The sequence below is a fragment of the Ischnura elegans genome, chromosome 9, assembly GCF_921293095.1.
Source record: "Ischnura elegans chromosome 9, ioIscEleg1.1, whole genome shotgun sequence".
Lineage (NCBI taxonomy): Eukaryota > Metazoa > Arthropoda > Insecta > Odonata > Coenagrionidae > Ischnura > Ischnura elegans.
In genome coordinates, this window is record NC_060254.1 from 71,115,178 (window position 1) to 71,136,351 (window position 21,174).

The 21,174-nt window shown below is 39.3% G+C and overlaps 1 protein-coding gene and 1 non-coding gene across 2 annotated transcripts in view; both read right to left on the minus strand.

Moving 5' to 3' along the window:
* The window catches only part of LOC124166068 (receptor-type guanylate cyclase Gyc76C-like), a 279,411-nt gene that overhangs the window by 75,907 nt on the left and 182,330 nt on the right, over positions 1 to 21,174 (minus strand). The gene's annotated exons all lie outside the window — the stretch shown is intronic.
* Positions 14,002 to 14,131, minus strand: LOC124166156. The gene has a single exon (XR_006866421.1). It is a non-coding gene; the product is annotated as a U11 spliceosomal RNA (small nuclear RNA).

Consider the following 21,174-nt stretch of genomic DNA (forward strand, 5'->3'; position numbering starts at 1 on the left):
AATTACTCAGTCAGTAGCGTATAGAGATTTTCATTACGAGGAGTTCATGATCAACGCAAGGTAAGGTTGACTAATGCAAGTATAAAAAAACATGATATTTTCCAATTCAAACATTTTTAACTAAAAGAAACATGAAGGAAGTATGATATCTGATATCACTAGTAGTTGAACAGGAAGTACTACGATATCTCTAAGTGAAGTAAAATTGATTAAGGTGTATTGTTTTCCTGTGGGTTGCATAAACTCAGGAATTTTCCGTCGCCAACATCCCGAAAAGTATTCAGCGTTGGCGGCTGAAACAAAAACTACACCTCCAGTTTCTTTCACCGGGAAAAATTTGAACGAAACAGAGACATGCTGGTGACCAGTGGCGCAACGAGGGGGGGGGGTGTTTTGGGGGATAAAACCCCCCCCCAGAGCTCAGAGAAATTTTTAAGTTTAATCCATTTTACTTTATTGGATTGATATTACTAATAGAAAAGTGTAAGGATTAATAAAATATCCCTCAGAAAGCCTTAAAACTCACCATTTTGAACCATTTATCTTAAAATTCCGCAATTTATTAATCTCGCTCCTACCGCTTATCCTGGTGGGTATTCCACACCCCCAAACACCCCGGTATTAGTTGCACCTAAACCTCCCCCCCCACCCAGCCTTAATTCCTGGCTGCGCCCCTGCTGGTGACACTTGTGGGAATTCTCTTGTCAGCCAAGGCCAATTTATCGTGTTGAAAAAGCTTAGGATTGTTGACTAATGATTATGACGAATCACAAATTCAAGCCAAGTGGAATGCGCTGTTACAGAAATCATGGCTTCATATGGTCTTCAGCTAACGACCGTCCCCAGTCCTTTCCCAATGTCTCCTCTCAAACACCCCGCCTCTTGTTTCTTATCAGTATCTTGCCCCAGTTTCGCCCCTCAACGGGATCAGCTCAACTCAAAGAATCGATGCTTCCAAAACGAACCGCAAACGAACACAGAGGGAGGTCATTAAGGGACCCCTGGAAACACTCCCGTGCCTGTCACCAGGAGCACATACTGGAGAGAAAAAGAGGTCACGCTTCCACAGACTCACGCACGCCGAAAATATTTAACGGGTGAAGGCAATCACAAGATGACAGCCTTGAAACGTATCGATAATGCAGGTATGCAAGAAGATGTTATTACACTCGGATATTTACAGCAAATTTGGAACCTGTGGATGAGTTTTGGTATCAGTGGAGCAGAATTTTTGCGTATCCGCCGCACTAGTTATAATTATTATATCAATAATGTCACAAGTGGGCAATTGGCCCGGAGGTAACATAGATAAACATGGTACGAACAATTTATATCTTTTCCCTGGTGAACAAAACCCGAAAATTATAGGATAAAATATCCTTATTCAACCTATTCTTACATACAGTTATATTTTTTGGGTAGGGTTCGAGAAGCTTTGCTGGTTCCAGTGAAGTAATGTTCTATTTAGGTACGAAAACTTCTTAAACTAATGTCGAGCTATATAGAGAGTTTATTAAACCTATTACGGTAAGTGAAATCAAATGTGCCAGACTAAGGTGATTGGGTCCTCTAGAAATAATATCTGAAAATAGGGTAGTAAGGAGAAAATTTTGTCCGAGGCCAGAAGACTTTCGGGATGACCGCGCAGAAGGTGGCTGGATGATGTACAACAGCGGTTCCCAACCAGCAGTACGCGTACCCCTTGGGGGAACGCGACGAACCTGTCGGGGGTACGCCGAAAATAATGGCAACAGTTGCCAGGTCTTAACCAGGAAATATGTATACATATTATGGGGTATTTAAAACAAAGTTTCTATTTATACAATCATTTACAACTAAAATGTCATCAACCCGTAGTGAAATTATGAAATAAAATGAGCACGTTACAGTTTTGGGGGTACAATATTAGTTGTATACATATAGAGGGGCGCGGGAGGAAAAAAAGGCTGGGAACCGCTGATGTAGACGTTGACCAGATATAAATTGTTGTAGGGAGATGGCGACATTTCCTAGTCGACAGAGGCACATAGAGATGATTGATTGAGGAGGCACGGGCTGTTAAACCAGTGGGTAAAGTAAAGACTGAATCACATGAGCATATTTTTTCATCCCTTCCGAAAGGACAGCTCCAGCGATCGCTCCAATGATAGTGGAAAAGATGACTGTTTCACGTGTTCATTTTATGCGATGGCCTGAGGGATGGAAATCCCATCACTGGACATGTCCCTTTTTCTGGCACTGAAACCATGCTGGCACTGTACTTCAGCCAATCAGAACGCACGGCTGGTAACAGCGACTGTAACGCCACACGCCACAGCGAATGTAACGCTTTTGGTTGAATGACATCGGTAAGCACGGAAAAGGTGATGGAAAAAGGCACAGTGGGAATGACCGTGTAATTCAGAAAATGGTGGGTTGAGCGATCACTCTTTTGGATAGGTCTTTAGGGACCAAAAGAGTGATCGCTCGACCGATCGTTCTTTGGAGATAAAGACCTCAAGTTTTCACCATGGCATCTGTATTCTATTTCAATGAAATTATCTCTACTTGGAATAGTGTAAGTAAAAAATTGTGCAAGTCAATTTATCTGTCGGATGTGACGAAAAGCAGAGAATAATTTCCGACGGCCAATAAATATCAATAAATCACCAGGAATGAAAGAAAATTTTAATCCTCTTGCGCATTTCGGTGATGGTTCACCCCTTGCCAAACACCTCTTCAGGAGGCTACCAGGGTAGTATGTAGATGTATAATCGAAGAAACGGGCGCGAAGAAACGATCACCTGTAGGAATTATGTAATCTTTGTAATGTATGTGTTTCTAATGTTTTGATCCAATGTACATGTTTTGTATGTTTCGTTGTATCGAATGTTTTTATAAATGTGTTGTATACGATAACTTGACAACATCTGCGAGGGCCAATCCTCGCCGTGGATGAATAAAGATAAAGATAAAGATTGCCTGTCGGTAAGCACTAATTTGCAGTACGTTCTTTTTTAGATATTATGTACTAGTACTTCAATTCGCGAATTTAATCTCCAACCGAAGGGTTGAACTAAATAATATTAATGTACGTGGGAGAGAAATGATCGGCCCATTACAGAAAGAAATGGTAAGTTTAGTTAGACGTCGACGATGAGTGAGAGAATAAACGTTCACAAAGCAATGTTACACACGAGTGTGTCAGAATAGGGCGGTTTCCTATTCTATTTTCATTACCTAAATCGAAAGATAATTACTCCTGGAGTAAATATTTCACGCTCTTAGATTTTTGAAAGACGATATCTATTTTTCGCGATTAAATGAAAAGTGAACATTTTCAAGCGCGCGAAAACGCGACGGGTAAGTATGAACGCCGGGAAAAACTCCGCGTGACGTCGTTCTGCTTCCCGCTGCCACATGTGAGGTGACCTTGGGGCGAGGCTGTGAGCACTGATACGATGCAGGATGCTAGCAGGTAGCTGAGTACCTTGGTAGCAGGTAGCGCTTGGCTTAAATATGTATGGGTTATTACTACCTTATCAAACGAAGGAAACTTTCCGACCTTAGACAATTTTAATAAGTGATTATTAAGAGATGTTTCCCTGAGCTCTGTGACTCATGCATGCATTGGTAATCTCAGACGATGTAAAACTCCTATCCTCTTGTATAGAAACTAGGTCCCTGTGACGTCACGAGAGGTGAAATCGCATGGGCGCCAATCTGGCCTTTTTCATATGAGGATAAAATTGGCCACTGCCATTCGTACCAGGGTTTCTAAAACCAAATAATTTGTGTATTATGAAACCCTAAAGGTGGGTAACGAATAGCAATCATTGCATTTCGTTTTATTTGATGAAGGAAACTAGCCTTTTCTCAAAACATAAAGTTGGCGGTTTCCCGCGATACTTGAGGAATTTGCTGTACATTTTGGATGAATAAAATCTTAACTAATAATAAAAATAAAATAAAAAAATAAAAAATTTGGAAAAATAAAACTTTGTTTTTCCGCAGAATTTATATTGAAACACTACCATGATTTCGACGGTTGCTAACCAGAAGATGACGTTATCCGTCGAAACCATGGTAGTGTTTTAATAAAAATTCTGTGGAAAACAGTTCCACTTTGTTCAATAAAAAAAATTCTCACAACATCCTTTCGCTCTACCATATTCCCCCGGTGATCGTTAGGTGACGCTATTTCCGTCGACACAAGCCACATGGATATTTCGACTGTTTCCAAAACCACGCCCAACGATAAGAACGACAAACACTCCATTCGCTAAACTCAGATTTGGTCCTTCTGAGTGGATAGGCATCCGCCAGATGGAACTGCCTTGGCTCGATTTGGTCGGCTGATTCATACGATCACGTATGATCCTCATTATAATCGATTTTCGCGAATAAAAACAAACTCTACAACAAATGCAAGCGGTAATTAGTAAGCAGTAATAAATGTGGCCAAGTCCCATCCTTACGACTTGCGTATAGCCCATCAGAGCGCGTCTTCAGCACGGCTGGTGCAATGTATCACCACACCGGAAGAGGGTGGTAAGAAATGCAACTGACCATAGCCTCATATCCAAGAAGCGAAAACTACGGGTAGGGCACGTAGCATGCTAGAAAACAAATTGTGTGGTGAAAATTAAGTAAAGCCTAAAAGATACAATAAATATACACTTTATTGTTACTTTGGTCGGGGATATCTTAGTTTATTATTATATTCAGTTCGTTAAAACGCTTGGTCAACAGTGATAAGTGCATTATATGTGGGACATTGATTTATGACAGACTTTGGGACTAGTTAGGAAAAACCTGCCGCCTTCAACGTGCCGGGCACGGTGTTAGGTTAGGCGAAGACCTGCCAATAGGATGCATATATTTTTTTAATATATTACTTAAAAAGTACGCAACATAGTACTAAGTAAGTACCGGGAGATATACGATCTTATTTTCAGTAAGCTTGTCGTCGGCGGTGCGATGGCATGGGCAAGTTTTCGCTGTCGACGGTGCACACCTATAGCGTGGGTGCGGAGTGGTGTGACATACAATGCGCGCAATGATGAGATGCATCAGGACAACGCAGCGGCTGGTAAATACAGAGCGAATGCAGCGCTTAGGGTTGCAGACGAGTGACGCTACCATTCCCGGTTAACGTTGAGCCGCCCCGTGCCGATGAGATGTTAAGCGATGCAAGTTACGGATCGGGAAAAATTTGAATTTGAAAGTTTTGCCCCGGATCCCGACGAAAATACCCCTCGGTGCATATTCAGAGGGATTGGATATCCTATTTCGAGCCGCGCATGGCAGGCCGATGACGCGGATAAAAGCAGAATGCCAGAGCGAAAACGCACCCTTAGCGGGAGGCGACGAGAGAATAATGCTGCGATCGGACCGAGCTCTGTGTGTCTGCTGCATTTTTAATAGACACGACGAGGGAAAAATCTTTTTGTGTTCCGTTCAAAGCCGCTGCTAACATTCTGCGCTTATAGAGCATACCCTCGAGACAGTGGCGGATACAGAAAATGTTATAGTATGCGTTATTATTCCATGAAGGCGATATTCAGTCGTTGCCTGGTGTATTTTCTGATTCATTTATTTATTTGTGTGATGTTTCATTTGCTTTAAGAAATAAAAAGATTCAGTTCTTGTTTTTCAAGGAAACGATACTGTTGATTGATTAAAATGTTGTATCCTCTCATACGCCGCCATATTACTTTTTTAGCAAAAGTACTAAAAAATGAATTATACGAAAACAGAAACAACTCAAAGGGGAGGAGGGCGCAGAATATATCTTGAGCTACCTTTGCTTTTATCGTGATTAAAAATTATCACGTCATACGCAAAGTTAAAAAAAACTTTATATAAACTAATTATACACTCATAAAAGACAATGCCATCCTATGGTATAAAATATTTACATTGTGGTTCGGCAATTTTCGGCAATGCGGGCTGTCCTGCAAGGGGGGCGCCCCCATATGTATGAGCATCGGCCACTGTACCTTGCTCGATGTCCTAGCTCATTTTTATTAATTTTTTCCATTTATCAACATGCAGTCTTGCACACCACACTAATTTCAATTGCAATTTTTTTAATAAGATAACGTAAAAAATAGCTCTAACCTTTAATGGGGAGAAAACTACATTAAATTATAATGATTATTTAAAATTAAATTTTATGAAACATCATAATTATGTAAAAATTATCCTAGCGATATTATTCACATATACAAGACAATGCCATCTAATTAAAAAAGTTACAATTGTGGTTCTGAAATATTTGGGGCAATGCGAGCGGTCTTGCAAGGGGGGAAGTTGGTTATTCGTTTCGTGAAAAAAATTGTGGAGAAGTGCGAAGACAAAGAGAAACTACTTTACAACGAAGACTAAGAGGGCTACTTTTCTCAGGTGAGACCTCATTTAGAGTACGCTACCGGCAATATCACGAGATAGAGATAATCCAATCAAATTAAAAATTAAATTTTACAATCAAGGTTCAGTGAAATTTTAATCAGTGGAACGGCAATATGTACTACAAAATAACAACTTAGCACTCTGCCGTATCTAAACCTAGCATACAGAGCACCTTACAGGAATATCCCACGCAGTGCCCGTACACCCGCTACTACACAACAACTACTGGTACAGATGTACCGATTAATGGACTTTTTTTGACGGTCATTAAATGGGCGGAATACAGATGCGACCCTTTCGACAGTGGTATTTACTACTTTTACTACTCTTTACTCTGACTACTTTTCCATCGTGAAACCTCGAGTACGCTGTACGCTGCCAGAATATAGCATCCTCACGAGATAGGCTTAGTCAACGAGTGGAGTACGTGCAGTTGGGTTTTGGTTCGGTGAGTTATGTCTAATTTATGCCTCGACCTAAAAACAACTTTTTTCACAACAAATCAAGATGTTTTCTCCCTACAGGTACCAGACATATATAACCAAAAGCCTAATAAGGATCAGAGAGGCGACATATTGCCGTTGACACAGCAGCAATATGCGAAGTTTGCGCGAATCGCTCGCTCAGGGTCATTGGACGCTCGCGGTCAGGGAACTTGGGCTAGGGGCGGTGCTTAATTCCTAAAAATTTAAGCACCGGAGCCCATAACCACACATTTAATCCACACATGATTTTCAGGTAGTAGCCTCCCTCCTCATAAAACATCCGATTTTTTTAAAACTTGTAACAAAAGTTACAATGAGAAATAATTTTTTATTAAACATAAAAAAGATGAATTTTTTTGGACAAAAACGCATTTTTCCCTAAGAGTAGCCAAAACGCCTTTCCAGTGCGTTTCGGCCGTAACTAAGAACTGGTTCGGGGTAAAGTGCGGAATACGGACCGTTGCGGTCATTCCAGCTTAGTTAGAGAACAGTGCGGAAAACGGACGTTCTTATCTACAGAGTGAGTTAAAATGTGCTGAGTCCGGACGAGCCGTATGCATGCATACGCCCAACATTGAGATACTAGCAAATATTTATACATGCAAGAGAGTTCCAGAAAACTAGGGGAGTAAAGTAAGCGAGTCACCTTATCTTTCGCGGTAACGGATTAGGATTTGTAAGGCGACGCATCACTCCCGCTCCAACCGCCTTCTTTTCGCTACGCATAAGATCAAACTTATGTTATCATCTTGAAAATTTCAAGGTAAATTTTATATATCATTACCATTATTCACCTGTATCTCAAACATGGAAATTTTAGCTCAGAGAAAATATCGAGGTAAATTCTCATAATTAACACACCGGTGTTTATTGAAGGGGGTGCACTCCAGTGCCCTGGAAACTTCAATATAATGGCTTAAGTTTGAAACAAATTATACGTGAGGAAATCGAGCTGGTCGAACGTGACAGCTGCGCTCCTTAAAGGCAGAGACTTCTGGAAGTAATGGTGGGGTACTAGTAAAAAATACAAAACATGTAACCTACATTTTATCAACCAGTTTTTTTTGCTTCTGTTCATCATAATCAACTAGATTATTTTTAAATTAAGCTAAAGTGTCCCTCATCTACGTAGAAGGATACCGTACATGATTTCACGATAAGAGATTCGGATTTCTTCCTAAAAAAATTACAATTCGCGTGTCTCGATTGCATGCCCAAGTGTGAGCCAAATAATTCCACCTCTGCGGACGATAAATAAGCATAAAGCCGTTCGATAATGCTCTGAGTCGTCCAAAAATACACCGCCAAATCGATGGCAGGGGTTGATATGACCAATTACTACCCGAAAGTTGGAATTCTAATCCACGGTCGATGAGGTAACGCCATGCCCTAGAAACGGAAAGTCGAAGGTCACTGATTTGCATCTCGTATGAATTGAAATATATTCCGCTGTATGCTAAGGTGAACGGGTTCGTCTAAATGCTACCGCATTCGATGAATGTGTTTCCCTTAAATACCAGAATCATTGAAACCAAACCGAGAAACTAATAAAAAAAAGGACCCAAGGAAGAGTTCACATAATGTAAAAAATATAATGTAAGGAAGTATCGAAGGAATAGTTAACCAACAAAGTCAAAGAGATAAATACCTGGGCCATCTCGTGAAAAAACGAGAAAGAGGAACCACGGGGCTTGATGTAAATGCTAAAAATTGAAATAGTAACTGATACCCGGGTTTCAACATATTAGCGCCATGCTTTGAGAACTCGGCTATTAGTCAAATTCGAGTTTTTTGATCTTACGAAATGGAATTACGATGGTATGATCTTAACCGGACGCTTAGTAGTTGATGCTCAGGTCAGACGTTTTATTTCCATTTTCAAACATGGTCTGCGAAAGTTGTTAGAAATCTATTCTGGTATGGTACACTCCTAAAATGTGAGATGGATTTCCTTGTAAAAAATGGTTGAATAAATTTTTGATGACCAGAATCTCTTGCCAAATAATCCAGTCGAATTTTTCTCGCACGCGCAATATATTTTTTCCATATAAAGCCGACGGGTTCCAAAAGAGGTACACTGCCCATGGTTTACTATCAAGTGCAAATGAATGAATTCAATTCCAAACTGTTCTACATAAATATAATGTACATATTATTTTGAAAATATCACATATGACAACCAAAGTCTTGATATTTGCAAAGAGGATTGAAGGTAAGGCCGTTGGATATCAAAGCTTTCGGCTAGCCGCTGTCATTTTGGTGCTATTTTTCAGCAGCCTTGGAATGATACAAAACTTCGCGCCATTCCCCGCACAGCGCGATAAGCTATCAAAGGGGCATTTGAGATAAACCGCAAAAAATCTCTGCTAACAGAAAACAACCGGGCTTGCTACAAAATGAGCCAGACAGGAAAAATTACACTCAGCTCCTAAATGGATCATGAGAGCAGATAAATGCATTACACTCCGGAAACATATTCGCAATTACTTGCAGTTTACGTGTAAAAGATGCATGGGCTAAGAAAACTAGCTATAAGATAGTTTATAAAAGTTGTACACATTTCAAAAGATTCCTGAAAAAATCCCAATTAAATTGAAAATAAATTACAATAGAGAAGGCCCACATTATGCACTAAAATAGTTTCAAACAGTTATGAGTGAGAACAATGAATCAGTTACTATTCATCTTCATAGGTAACATTTTCAACAGCTGCAACTTAAATAAATAAGCTGTTTTCTTACAAAGTTGAGTGAGGCAGGCGAACTGCAGTAGAGGGAATACATGCTGGTAGAAGAAAACAAGAAAGAATAACAAGATGGCACTTTTCACACAAGTTTTACTTTCATACCACGTGTTTCAACCAGGGATGGCAAGTGAAACGAAACGAAAGTCAAAACCAGTAACATTTCAAGAGTTTCGTCCCCGGGAGCGAATTGTAGAAACGAAAAAGAATTTTACCCGGGAGCTAAACTCAGGGTCGAAACGAAATCGGAATCAAAACTACTTCGGGTCGAAACTAAAGTAAAACTCTGGGACGAAACGAGACACAGACAGTGGCGCCGACTCCATGGGGCCTGAGGGGGCCCGAGCCCCCTCAAAGATTCGCTTGGGGGGGGCGGAGCCCCCTCAATGTTTCAAGAAAATAATTAAGTTATATTATGCTTTGTGAAATCACAAAAATATATTGGTAATTTTTATTTTCCATGTTTGACAATAGTTACCTTTTAAAATAAATTCAACAACGTGTTAAAACAAATAATTATAAGGTTAAGCAGGTTAACTGAATCAGGTGGTGTGAATCATGATAGTGTTTCGGTGCTGCGACAGACTTTGAATTTAACCTCTTCCCGGGGCAAGACCTCGGATATGGGCCCCCCAATATTTTTTACAAGTCGGCGCCCCTGGACACAGATAATCTTTCGCACCGGAGGGACCACGTGCTTCACCTTCCAACAGTTTAGTTTCGACCCAGACATCGAGTACGAAGTATGGTTGAATGAAGTACAGGTCCGCCCTGCCGCAATTAGATGCATGGGGCACTCGCATCTTTATCACTATCAGGAGAACGGTGAACGCAAACTGGCCATTCGATTTTTAAGCTCGATTTTTTAACCTATCTACAAGCCTGAAGAAGAGCACTATCACCTCCACTTAAATATCTGTACGAGGGTGGGGTGAGGGTTGAGACTATTGGTTTCAGGTGAATGTGACATTATCACATGGGGTATGAGCAGGGCTGAGCAGTATTTCAAAAACAAGTATTTTAAAATACGAATTTGAAATAAATCTATAATTTGTATTTGGTATTTCAAATACACGACCTGAATGTATTATGCATTTTATATACAGATTTTTGGTATTTTCCCATGCTAAAATAAAAAATACATTCGTAAAATACTTTTGAAGTGGCTCTGATAACACTTCTGTAACATAATGCTTTACAGATTACTTCGTTTTCATTAGAATCGCTAAATTCATGTTTTCAACATATCCTAAACACAAGTTATATCTTTTAAGATCGTTTAGTTTCCTTAAAAATGTATTTTGCATTTTAAAAGGCATTTAAAATACTCCTCGGCCTGTATTTTGCCCAGCCCTAGGTATGAGAAACCCTGCTTCCGGAGTATTGTGCTTGAAATGCCCAAACCGCAATACCCCAACTTCGAGGATTTCTCAAATAAATCACCAACACCGCCAGAAATTGAAGCTGACCCTTCAAATCTAATAACGCTTGCTTCTCGTGAACGCGCGAATTTCATACACTCAGGGTAGAGGGCCCAGTTTCTTTTCTTATGCAACCTCTCAATTTGAGGATTTTTGTCTGGAGGTGTCGCAAGGCTCTTCCCGGGACTTGAACCCCGGACTCTCCGGTGAGCAGCCGTGCGCTCCACTCAAAACGCAACCAGGTTCCCTATCATGGATGTTTGAGACATGGTTACAGTAAAAACAATATCGCAATGTAAAATTTTTTTTTAATAAAAAACATGTTTCATTAAAAAGAAGATAATAACGCTCAAGGCCCCTTTAATTAATGAAAATTTTGTTTAAAGTATTTGACTTAATTTTTCCATAATTTCCTTTAGACCAACCTAATCGTGTTAAGACTATTATTATCTCCGGAAAATTGGCTACCTCTGTGCGGTCGTATCGGCCGATGACTGATGACTACTTCCCCGCCCCGAGGGTCCAAATGTTCCCATACACCAACGCGGGGGGGCACGGAAACACTACCTCATCTGTCACAACACTTTTATCGCCTTCTCAAGACAATTGATGGGCGGCGAGATGAAAGGGAGAGGGTTGGGGAAGGGGGATGTGGTGGTGGGGGTGGGCTACGCGTTCTAAACCGGGAGGGGGAGGGGTGGGTAGGGGAAGATGGAGAGGGAACAGATGAGAGATTGGGGTAGGGGATATTGAAGGGACGCCCAAACAGATTAAATGGTCGTCGCGTCGATAATGAACAAGTATCGATTATATTAGTTTCCGATACCCCAATGTCACAATCGATAGTTTTACGACCGGATGTTTGCCTTACAATCACGCACATACAGATCCACGGAACACTTACGCGACCGCAAGGGAGCCTAAATGAGTAGACACGGGGTCCTTTTCACACAATAGCCTGCCAAACAGTTCCACTACACACAGCGTAATCTTGGAATTAGTAATTTCAATCTTGGCCGCATGCACATAAGCCAATAAATCCTCTTGCTCATATTTACTCAGTGGATTCGTAGCGTATCCTGCGAAATCGAATAATTAGGATGTTTTGTCAACGTAAGACAGCTTAACTCGAAATCATATAATTCTTCGAGTGCTTCATTACTTCGGTTTGCAGTTTTATGACGGGATGTTTGCTACACAGACAGATCCACGGAACACTTACGCGATCGCATGGGAGCCAGAATGGGTAGCGGTCCTTTTCATATTATAGCCTGCCAATCAGTTCTATTACACATATCGTGTGATTTTGGAATTAGTAATTTCAATCTTTGTTGTATACACACAAGCCAATAAACCTTCCTGTAAATATTTACTAACTGTCAGTGGATTCGTTACATATCCGACGAAAAGGATATTTTGGCAACATAAGGCAGCCTAATCGAATCACCGAGGAGCGACCAATACCAATAGAGATCCGCTATCCTTATCCGCTAAATATAATACACGAAGCAGGTATTTCAAGGTTAAAGCCGTGCGTATAACCCTGAAAATAAGCTTTTATGATATTTAAAAAAATGGGATGGATAGTTTGAGACGTACACCAATCTAATTAACTCCATGTTAACAACATTTTTCGTATGTTCGCTGAGCATTGCATACATTGAATAACTTGGGTTTAAGCAACTATATAGGAGTTATTTAAACGTGGATGATCAAGTCAATACCGCAAACCGAAGTAACGAAGCACTAGATCATGTTTTCTGTCACGTCCATGAGATTATACACGGTGCTATAAGACGACAATAATTATGGGCAGTTTAAACTGAATAGTAGCTATAGATAGTAATAGTAGTAATAGATAGAGTAAGGAGTGTAAAGAAACGAAAGTGCCACAATGGAGTAAAAACGAACTTTTATCAGAACCTAAAAAAACTTTTTCGGCATTTACAGGTCTGTTGAAAAACTTCAAAGCATCATAATGTCCACAACGTGTATTAGATCTCATTTCGATAAAATAAACCCATATTATTTCGATGTTTGAATGTATCAATCTATATCCGCTTCGACAAAAACTTCCACAATCAGCCACGAGGATATAATCGTACCTTTGGGTGAACACAAATTATAACCCCATAGTTTGACATTAAAAGTAAAGGGGGAGACAAGTGTTATCTTAAATTGAAAACAACTCGAACTCCGAAGACGATTCATTTTCAGACTGTGTGCTCCATAGGTTTCTCGTGGTTGGAAACTACTTCACTGAGGAATTAATGGAGCCATCGTAATTACTTAGTACCTTTCACTTCCTATATCTGAATGCCCTTGTCAATTAATAACTTCATTATGCCAGGCCGTAAAGCTATAATTGAACAACATTCAATATTTTCGTAAAATGAACTCCATTTTACAGTGTCATTTTCCTTTAAAAAATAATTAATTAAGTAGTCCCTAAACATTAATTCCTCACCAGCGTTATACAGTAATTTAAAGCCTCAGATGATTTTTGTTCACCGTTTCATGTTGATGCCAACTGGATCGAAGATTACTACCGACATTATTGCACCTATACCTACACGATATATTTGACAATACATCGAGTGGAAAAAGAGTTAATGAAACAACGATTTGATACGTCTAAAATGTATCCCTGATTTATTTAAATACAAGCGGGTATTATTTAATTACTTTCCACGCCCTAAAAGTTGAATGCACTACTTCAGAATATCAAAAACATTTGAGGAATAAAAAATTAGCACTGATGTATATCACACGAATGTAGGATAGATCAAATTTCGTTTAAGACACAAATGTAGACTTCAGCCTTGAAAATTCAACCAACGATATAATACACCTTAAGGGAAAGCGAACCAGTCTACGCATCGAATAATATAATTACTAGTCGGAAAAGTAACAACAGCTGTTAACAACAATAGCCGTTCAAGTAATTAACTTTTCTTAAGGGAGCGCCGGTGCATTTAGGCAACCAACAGCTCCACTTGTCAAAAATTACGTGCTGAGTATGTCTTGATTGCCATACCCCACAGGCCCGTGAGGACCCACGTGTCATATAAGCGACAAGCACCCTTTTTACCGAAAACGGCGAAATTTAAAGTACCGTTAAAAACTGGCCTATCGTCTTGTCGTGAGAGGTAATTACAAAAGCAAAATTCAGAAAAAGTATGTGATATAATTAAAATAAAGAATACTGGCAGAAATGAGAGCATTTCAAAATTAGTTATTTTGCCTATTTCGTTGAAATATTCGAGAAAACACGGCAGTCATTGGAGATTTTGTACGCCCACCGATGGAGTTGACAAGCAGAGCCATCTATCGGGGAGAAGTTTAACTAAAGGCGCAACAGGTGGCATTCGCGCCTTCGGAAGTTCCGTCCTTCATACTCCCGAGTTCGATGCGCTGCCGCGCGGCGGAATATTTGCTAAGGCCACTTCCATCCATCACACCGAAACACTAAGCTGGAAATGGAGCTTATGGGTATCTTCCCTAAAAATTCGCCGCTTGAGTTCGATGCTGGAGTTAAGTTAAGAAAGTACGGAGATGATTCGAAGGGCCGCAGAGTATGGAAAATTGGACAAACTCTCGCTCTGCCAAGAGAAAATTACAATAATTACAGTTTAGATACAGTCGATTAATGTGCATAAAATGAGATGAAAAAAAGAGAATTTAAAATTTTGGACTTGTTCATTTGTTTTGGTACACTAACATCCTTAACCAAATATGAACAAAATCGGAGAGGGACGCTTCGAGAATGTTCCTTTTTAGCATGCAATACCTGATCTCTCTTTCAACACTACACGGGATATAAAATTTTCATCAATCTACCTCGTAAAATCACAGTAAAAACATGAAGCGAGGAAGTGGAAATTACCAATACCAAGAGGATTGCTTGAAAACTTCGATGAAATCATGTATTTAATTCTCTAATGAGGCACATTATTACTTGAAATTGTACATCCACAATATAATAAAAAAATCCGCCTTTCATCTCAAGCTGCAATTATAACGTACGTTAACATGAAACTTTCTTTGGTTCAAATGCACACAGCATTTATCCGCCAATAACTAAAAGAGTACACAATAAAAGTAAACATAGGTACAGTTTTTCCTCGCTTTACCGCAAGTTACTCCATGTAATTTGAAGGACAACTAGCGCCAAAATAGAATTGAGAGGCATTTTTTTGTCCACACAAAGAGAGAAAAATTGTAAAGGTAAACAGAATAAGATGGATACAACAACATCAGAGATAAATAGACTCAACACTTCTGATATTCAAATGTATAATTTTTCTGCGAATAAATTAAGGGCTGGAAACAACGGTAAAGAGATTGCGGTTATTTTTTATGCGACTTCACGGGAGAATTTGCGTCATTCGAACTTTTTTCAAGAGATTCCTCTTATAAACCCATTACCGCCCCCCGTGCCCTTATGGCTACATCCTACCATTCTAAGCATACGAGGCTCTTCCATAAAACCCGCAAACCTTTTGGCAGTCGAATTATCAAAAATATGCTGCCGAAACTTGAAATAACTTAATATCGTTATTAGTTAATTCGTGAAACCGGTCAAAATAAGCTCACTGATGGAAGGAGAGGGGAAACGGAAGTGCGAAACGGAAATTTCAATTTGGACGACTAATGTCTATAAAATACATGCGAGTAATATGAAAGTAAACAGGAAAATGGCATTGTATAGATTATTTTAACTTTCCTCCATCCAAAAATATGCCTGCCCTGAAGATTCATTACTTTCTATCAAAGTCACTGGAAGCAATTGAACAACATTAGATCCTGACCTCGTCACCACCCAGTGTATCTATATGGCTACGGGTAATTCTGAATAAACAAGTTGATGTATCACCAAAATGTTTCGCTGGATTACTGCTAAAGATGACCATGGGAGCAATCTACCTAAACACCTTCAAAATCGCAAGCACAGCATTAGCTGGGCGGAAATGGGTTAATGAAGATTATGTCGGGGTAAATCGTCTATCGCAACTGACCCCATGTAATTTCACGGTCAACAAGAACCAAAATAGAAATGAAAGGCATTAGTTTTGTCGCTCACATCATGTGTACACAAACTGCTCGAGCAGACATAACGTGAAGGAAATGAGAAGTCATTCTACGCAGGCAGAATGCTTCTGACGACGATTCACGCCGGGCGCGCATCAAATCACAGCAAAATTTACCGCGATGTCAAGAGATACGGCGTCGTCCGAATTCCAAGAAGGAAGCAGGGGGGCGAAGGATGAGCCGAGGTTTGCAGGGAAAGTCTCTGACTCACGCATTTGAGAGAACGCGAAAGAGCCAAGTGGGAGAAGAGATGAGAGAATGGAGAAAAGGGAGGCCCGCGGGCATACTGGGCGGAATTAAGACGGACGTCTCTGGCGAGATGCAATTGAGTCAGTCCAGAGAGATGGAGGATGGGGGCTTAAGGATCGTGAAGTGGAGGACAGTGGATTCCCCGAACATACGAGTTCCATTCACGATCTTAAATCTACATACTACGTGATACTATACTGCAATCCACCTCAAGGGAAAAATTAATATTCTACGGGTTTACTTTGTGTAACATTTACATATTTTGGAATAAATTAGCTTAGTAATTTTCACAACGTTTTATTTTCCTCTGTGGGTTTAAGGCCCGGTCACACCATACATTAACACGCACGAGCAGGGGCGGATCCAGGATTTTTTTCTGGGGGGGAGGGTCATAAGGGTCTGACAGGTCTTCTCATATATGAGATTAAAAACAAAAAAAAACACAATTGCTGTACAAAATATTCTCTTTACTTTGATATGAAAGTTATTAATATTAAATTAAATGATTGGGGCTCCGTAATACATAAAATTAAAACGAGCGTAGTTATAACCGTATTAAATATCTTGTCTATTTTTAAAGCGCCTCCTTTAAGGTGCCTCCGTGCCCACCCCCTAAGCCCGCCTAAGCGCACGAGTTAATGTCTGAATTTATAAACGCGTGAATGAACACGAAAATGCACCGTGAAATCACCCAACTAGTGCGATCGTATGAACAGAAAATTGAATTTGTTCTAATTTGGCAAATGAATTCATACTTGTTCCGTTCCGATACACCTAAATCGTTAATGCATTCACACGTTAATAGCGTCATTTTCAAGAGACTACAAAAGAAGAAGACCGGGAGAAAAGAGAAGTTTATTAAAAACCTTAGCGATTCGGATAGGTATTAGAGTGGATTCGCCGGACATACGAGTTCCATTCAAGACCTTAAATCTACATACCATGTGACACTATAATGCAATCCACCTCAAGGGAAAAATTAATATTCTGCGGGTTTACTTTGTGGGCTTTTTTCATGATACGGAATAAAATAACTCAATACTTTTCCACCACATTTTAAGGCCGCTACACACGGGGCAGGTAATTGCACAGGTTTTCAGACAGACATCTTTTTCTCTACGCTGATGAAAGTTTTTGATTTTGCTATTTAAAGTTAATTATGGTACCATGAAAACTTTGCCAAAAATATGGGCTATTTTTTGCAAATTAAATTTTATGGTCTATGTCCATAATTATTGACAAGTATGCACATTGGCATGTAAAAATCCCCTGAAAGTCATGTCCATTTTAATGTACACTATAACGGAAAGGGTTGATTTCTCTTTTTGGCATGAATTGCGCGATTGCACGAATGAAATAACAGTGGCTATTATGTCTTTTCACGTCCATGCGTTCTCGCATGTGTGCTAGCAACTCGCCGCTTTACACGACGCAATTTTGACCGCGCCTACGTACACACGACATATTGTGCAATTACGTGCTCCGTGTAAAACGGCTTCTATTGTCTATCGATTTCGACAAAATACCGTCATTTTCAAGAGACTACAAAACAAAAGAAAGTGAGAAAAAATATTAGTCTACGAGGTTTTCTAATTCGGATTGGGATTAGATAGTGGATTCATCGGACATGCCTACGAGCGCCATTCAAGAACTTCAATCTACATACTATTTTATTTTATTTATTTGCCGTACCACCAAAAACAGCTCCACACGGTCTTTTACATCGGCGTTATTGACATTTTAACAGTTTTCACTTACACAAACAACCATACCCTGGGACTCGAACCCACAATCTCCTTTTTTGACAGGGGAGGACCCTGCCGCCACCGCGGCCGGCAAATAATAATTTACGATGCAACATAATGATTTCTTTGTACATGTTTTTTTTAACCTAATTAGGGTTTCTGGTGGCACAGGGAATCGCTTCACTCGCAATACCAGAATTCAATGATTTTTTTGCTTCAAGTCGGTGAGGATGTGGCATAAAATTCTTTCCCTACCGGGTAACATGCAGGGTCGAAAATTATGTCGCATATAGTGGTAAATCAAAATCACATTGGAGTATATTAACGTTTGGCATCCAACACGTAGGGATTTAAGAACAATTTTCCGAGAAAAAAAAAACAAAAATAATGCTTTTATTGAAAAAGTTGGAGAAAGATCGGTGGCGGCGGGGATAAGTCCTCGCCTATCTTACCGAAGGTCTCGGATTTGAGTCCCGCCTAGATAGTTTGCCGCTATCCAAGGCATGGGTGTTAGTGGTCGTATATTGTTCAAGTCGAAACCCCCAAGTAAAGGCCTCAATATGCTGTTTTCCGGGGTAATTGAGATAAAAAAAATAGAAAAAGGCATCTTACGAATCTTGAACGAATCGAGCCAAAAACAATGAGTTTTAGATTATTCAGCCACGATATAAATCAATGGGTACAATGAACTTTTAACGCGGCTTTCGTACAAGAACAAGTACTTAAGATCACATTCGTAAGACAATCTATTTATTATTCAACAAATATATATGAGCACGTTAAACATTTAAATCGAAACAAAAAATCCTGCACGAGCGAAAAACTGAACGACACGAAATGAAAAATAAGCATCAGTCGTGTTTTTTAGACACTCACCGTGAGCGGCTACGCCTTTGCGCCTTTACTTGAGCAAACGGAAGGAGCCGTTATCGCTCTCAGGAAGGAGTTCTAAAAATAGATGACAAAAATGGAGGAAAAAGCGACAACAGAGTCATCTCCGGAAACTTACGAAACTAATAAAACAAGCTATTTCAGGAGTACGTGATAACTAAAAAAGGGAAAATTAGTTCGGTTTCAAAATTGGGATTATCGAGACAACCAAATCCTGACGTAAATTAAGTTTAATTAGATACCAAATGAGTTTATGTCAAGGAAATGGCGATATGATTTTTTGCCGCGTCTACTCCACGCTACGTGTTACTGCATTATTGACAAAATCAGAAAGTGTTTGCCTTTATTGCCGAAAATAAGTTTCATTATTAAAATGAAATAATCACAAATTATTCTCCATTACCGCATACGAGTCTAAAAGAAATAATGAGAAGATACCTGTGACTTCTCCCTCTAAGCTACCTTACGTAGTACGGGTTACGTAGGGGTAATTTTTTTCTAGAGGCATCACGAGTCGTATGAAGAAGTACTTGGAGATTTAGAATTTATGAATCCACAAGTGAGCATAATACATGACTTCTGACCTTTTTTTAATGAAAAGTCAAATGAAAAACCATATTTCTTAATAAAACTCTCACAGTATACTTCCTTAACATTACATCCACCTCTCGCTGTACTTTTCGCGGAAATACTTCAGCAGGCATTATTGAAATAAAAAATTATAAAAAGAAATTCTATAACTTATTATTACTCGGTTATGATAAGCTATCATAGCTCCGTAATAAGATATAAATATCATCAGTGCAGGAGTAACTCGACAAAAGACAAACTGAAGTGAAGAAAGCAAATAAAATTAACATTGGAAAATGCATATTTGCGCAATTTTTTATAGAAAAAATAACGAAAAATCTTGCTGCCATACACATTTCATTTCGATAAAAAAACATTCAAAAAAGCTATTTTCTATACGTTTCTCGTTGATTTAAAGATTATATAAAGATTGTTATAAAGAGGGATAGCATTGAAGCATCCGCGTCATGGGAAAGGTAGATATATCCATAGCATAACTTCATTTTGTCTGCAAAGTAGCCTAATGAATAGGCGGCAGGGATAATGGACTAACAACTTGTAAGCTCAAATCCGGGAGAAATATTTGGAAAGTAATGAATCTACTTTGAATGACCGACATTACCTTTATACATGTTTTTATATACGTCTCGATTCCTTTTACGTTTTTCGTTTTCTGAAGTTCATTTGTTGATTATTGCATTTGCTTTTTTATTTTTTAGTGTTTTGTGGCGAGTTGGCACCTTGTTAATCCCTAATGAGTAAATTCCTGGTTGATAGCTTTAAAAAATACTAGGAACGCATCCTGAGAAAAGAACCAGTGACCCAACCTCGACTGTGTGAAATTCACACATCCATGGCTAACTGAAGGGGTGAACTCCATAATCACCAACGAAAACCAAATGATGGAATTTGTTATGAGTTAATGAAGGCTACTCAAGCAACTATTTTCTGAAAAGACAATTAACGAGATTGCGAAGGTAATTACGTCACTTAAAATGAAATTAATATCTTTGTATGTTACGCATTAAGTAGACACGAGTTTTCTCAGGATTAATTAACTCAATTACTCGATTTTTTCTCACCAACAAGCGAGCGCAACATTTTCGAATAAGGAATTATTGCAATGAAATTGAATATTAATAGTGAAAGTTATCTATTTACGCGAGAGCAATTAAACTGGCTCTCAAATGGAAGAGCCGTTCGTCTTTAACCCATTTCCGCACACGCACCGTGGCCATATGGCTACACCTAACCACTCTGAATAAGTGAGGCACTTGATGAAAATCTATATTCTATTTTGTTTTCAAATTGCTATAAATGTGCTGCTAAATGTTTTGTTGACCTAATCCATCGGTCAGTTCATTTTTGAAGCCAGCATATATAATCCTACTTTCTCAACTCTTTAGATGCTGAACTAACTTACCAACTGATTATTTTTATTTTTTTGCATATCCACATCATTTTACAACTAATTAAAAGATATTATGAAAGACTCGAACTCGAACAAACTTTTTAAAAATCCGTTTTCAAGCATATTCTCAAATGGGAATACGTCGCAAAATTTTGCTATTGCTAGAAAAATAAAT